This window comes from Bombina bombina, chromosome 6, assembly GCF_027579735.1.
Source record: "Bombina bombina isolate aBomBom1 chromosome 6, aBomBom1.pri, whole genome shotgun sequence".
Classification (NCBI taxonomy): domain Eukaryota; kingdom Metazoa; phylum Chordata; class Amphibia; order Anura; family Bombinatoridae; genus Bombina; species Bombina bombina.
This window is the reverse complement of record NC_069504.1, coordinates 1,128,902,428-1,128,906,818: the sequence shown is the minus strand read 5'-3', so window position 1 is coordinate 1,128,906,818 and position 4,391 is coordinate 1,128,902,428. Positions and strand designations below refer to the sequence as shown.

Below are 4,391 nucleotides of genomic sequence, written 5' to 3'. Positions count from 1 at the left end.
TCTGTGTAATAATTTTTGTATTTACTCTGCTGATCTTGTCTTCATCTATGTAATGTTCAAACCTTGCAAATATTTGTTATGATTCCTAATTTTATAATTTCACTAATGGTATTACCCCAGCCTCCCCCAAATTCTATTGTCTGTTGTTGTTTTTTTATCTCACCCTGAAGCAAATTTTCCGAAGTGGCCTTTGACTGTCTTTGATCATGTCATTACCTAATTTATTGCATTCAGCTGAATGTTCTGGCCTATAAATTTAAACACTGCTAAGGATTAGCAATGCAGGTTTGGATAGCAGTATTGTAAGATCATCTGTTCACATCTCTTAAGTGAACATTTATAAGTGAGGCACAACGAATTATACAAGAATTGAACAAGGATTGGACAAGGGGGCAAGTTCTGTTTTAATACTGAGTTTATACACTGTCTGACTATTTTGTAAAAATGCTAAATATCTTCATATTCCTTTTTGCCACCTTTTGTCTGTTTAACAAACTACTTTACTCAATTACTCCTTACCCCTCACCACCTGCATTGCTCATTAGCCCATCTCTCTTAACCTCACCTTACTTTTGTATTCATGAATTTCAGACATACCTAAAGTCTCTCTCTCCCCCTTGCAACTCATCACAAAAACAGTCTCACTACTGCAAATCCGCATCTCATCTCATGTCACTCTGCCTCTTGCTCTTACTAGCTGCTGGCGACATCTCCCCTAATCCCGGCCCCCCACATTTTCATTGCTCTGCACACCCATGTGTACCCTTCATATAGACTTCAAAAACAAAACTCTGGTAACCCTAATCTCATTCCTCTTGCATCTAAAGCCACCACCCCTTTCACTTGCGCACTTTGGAACTCTTGCTCTGTTTGCAAAAAAGCTCACTTCCATCCATGACCTCTTTATCTCCCACTCTCTCAATCTTCTGGCTCTCACAGAACCTGGCTCTCTCCTTCAGACACTGCTTCCTCTGCTGCACTGTCACATGGGGGTCTCCACTTCAGCCACACTCCTAGGTCAGACAAGGAGGAGGTGTTGGTATTTTACTTTCCTCTCGTTGCACCTTTCAACAAATACAGCCCTTCTCTTCCTTCACATTTTCTTCATTCAAAACACACATGATTTGCTTATTCTATCCCCTCTCTATACGCGTTGCAGTCATATACTGCCCTCTTGCTCCGCAACTCTATTTCTAGATCACTTTGCCGCCTGGCTACCTTACTTTGTTTCCTCGGATACCCCTGCCCTTATTCTCGGTAACTTCAACCTCCTTGTTGACAATCCCACTGCCTCCTCTGCAAAACAACTTCTGCAGCTCACTTCCTCTTTCAGCCTGTCACAATGGACTGACTCTCCCACTCACAAAGATGGTCACTCCCTTGATCTGATTTTTAGCTATCGATCCACTATCTCAAACTTCACAAACTCCCTCCTTCTACCCCTCAGACTAAACTTCACAGAAGTATCAAGTCACTAGATCAGCAACAGCTCGCTAGCTCTCTTGAACCTCTTCTCTCTTCTATCCCCTCTTTTTCCTGTCCTGATGAATCCATCTGCCACTATAACTCCACCCTTACATCGGTCCTTGATAATCTGGCCCCACCTACCATAGCTTGGAAAACATAAACTCATCCTCAGCCCTGGCATACTCCTCTGACACGGTACCTACGTAGATGTTCCTGTACTGCTGAGCGACAATGGAGGAAATCTCAGAGTTCTGCTGACTTTCTTCACTATAAATTCATCTTGAACTCTTACTATTCTGCTCTTAATCTATATAAGCAACATTACTTCTCTACTCTTATCTCTAATCATTCTTCAAACCCAAAATGTCTGTTCTCCACATTCAATACTCTTCTCCGCCCACCCCCACCTCCCACCACAACTTTTCTCTCTGCTCAAAAAAAACTTCTCTCGATCCAACCTCCCCATCCTATTTCCCTACTCCCTCTGGCCTCAAAGCTTCTTGAAAAACTAGTATATGCACGTCTATCCCATTTCCTCCCTCCTTGATCCACTGCAATCTGGATTTCGCCCCCTTCACTCAACAGAGACATCAATTGTTAAAGGGACAATCTAGTCCAAAAAAAACTTTCATGATTCAGATAGGGCATGTAATTTTAAACAATTTTCCAATTTACTTTTATCACCAATTTTTCTTTGTTCTCTTGGTATTCTTAGTTGAAAGCTTAAAGGACCAGTCAACACATTAGATTTGCATAATCAACAAATGCAAGATAACAAGACAATGCAAAAGCCCTTAGTCTGAACTTCAAATGACTAGTAGTTTTTTTATAACAAATTTTAAAGTTATGTATATTTCCACTCCCCTTGTACCATGTGATAGCAATCAGCCAATCACAAATGCATATACATATAGTCTGTGAATTCTTACACATGCTCAGTAGGATCTGGTGACTCAAAAAGTGTAAATATAAAAGAATGTGCACATTTTTTTTAAATGGAAGTAAATTGGAAAGTTGTTTAAAATTACATACTGTATCTGAATCATGAACATTTAATTTAACCTGAGTGTCCCTTTAACCTAGGAGGTTCATATGCTAATTTCTTAGACCTTGAAGGCCGCCTCTTAAGAATGCATTTTAACAGGTTTTTCACCACTAGAGGGTGATAGTTCATGTTTTTCATATAGATAACACTGTGCTCGTGCACGTGAAGTTACCTGGGAGCCATCACTGATTGGCTAAACTGCCAGTCTGTCAAAAGAACTGAAATAAAGGGGCAGTCTGCAGAGGCTTAGATACAAGATAACCACAGAGGTAAAAAATATATAAATATAACTGTGTTGGTTATGCAAAACTAGGGAATGGGTAAAAAAGGGATTATCTATCTTTTAAAACAATAACAATTCTGGTGTAGACTGTCCCTTTAAGGTTACCAATTACCTACTTACAGCAAAATCCAAATGCCACTTCTCTCTACTTATCCTCCCTGATCTGTCTGCAGCCTTTGATACTATGTGTAATAAATGTGTTAAATGTTGGATGCACCAATAAATATGAAAATATTATTCAAAATATTATTCAAAATAACTTCAAACTCATAATGGTATTGTGAATACTGTGTGTTGTGTATTTCATAGATACACTAATTGTGTCCCAAAAACCTCAATTCAATATAAATGTCCAATCTGTGAGTATGACAATGACATATTCAAAATAAAAACACATGTGATGAATATTAATTATAGATAAAAAATAAAATATACAGTGATTATCAGTGTAAAGTTCATACGGTTGTGATGGTTCATATCACTTATCCAAAATCTGTATAGGGTTTCTCTCAACACCTCCAAAATGGTGTAACACCGATCTCCAAAAGATCCAGAGGGTTGTGGCAAGTTGCTTCTTCAGAATTTGTTGGTATACAAAAATTTCTCATACCATTTCTCTTTCTGCTTTTCTCTGTAGATTCTACTACATTGTTCTTATTAAATCTATTTGATATTAAAAAAAATATGAAACGCTTCACGAATTTGCGTGTCATCCTTGCGCAGGGGCCATGCTAATCTTCTCTGTATCGTTCCAATTTTAGTATGTGTGCTGCCGAAGCGAGCACTAAAAAAAATATGGAACGCTTCACGAATTTGCGTGTCAATGTATTAGAATCTACAGAGAAAACCAGAAAGAGAAATGGTATGAGATTTATTACTCAATATAACAATAAACATAAAGAAATTAGAAGAATTTTAAACAAACATTGGTTTGTACTTCATAGAGATTCACTTCTAAAGGACATTATAGATGAATACCCTGTTTGTACGTTCAAAAATAGACATGCACCTAGCGAAATTTTGATGAAAAAATGACTACCAACACATAAAGATAAGTGCAAAAAGAATCCCATTTTAGGGAAACCTGGATTGTATAAATGTAGCAGACCACCAAATTGTGGCCTGTGTGATTTCACTTTAGGAACAAAAATAATAGTCACCTCATTTGTAACCAAGGAGAAATTTGAGATTGAAACACATTTTACATGTGATTCATCATTTATTGTTTATTTGCTTGAGTGTAAATGTGGCCTCCAATATATTGGAAGGACCTCTAGACCCCTCAAAAAAAGATGGGGGGGGGCATAAGAGAAACTTAAAGAATAAGGTTAAAAATCATAGTGTATCGATACATGGGAATAAATGCCATATGGGAGAGAAGGATATTTTCAAGATTCTTCCATTATAACAAGTTAATGTTAAATGGGGTAGAAATAGACTCCTTCATTTAAGACAAAGGGAGACATTTTGGATATGGAAGATGAAAACTTTAAACCCTTATGGGTTGAATGAAAATATAGATATGGCAGCATTTAATAATTAGGGAATGAGAACTCCCAATTCCAGAATCACTATATCAGTTCCTATGTCCCCCCT

At 37.6% G+C, this 4,391-nt stretch overlaps 1 non-coding gene across 1 annotated transcript; it reads right to left on the bottom strand.

Moving 5' to 3' along the window:
- Positions 1-3,473: 3,473 nt before the first annotated feature.
- On the bottom strand, positions 3,474-3,580 carry LOC128665340 (U6 spliceosomal RNA). Its single transcript, XR_008403098.1, has one exon. It is a non-coding gene; the product is annotated as a U6 spliceosomal RNA (small nuclear RNA).
- Positions 3,581-4,391: the final 811 nt, after the last annotated feature.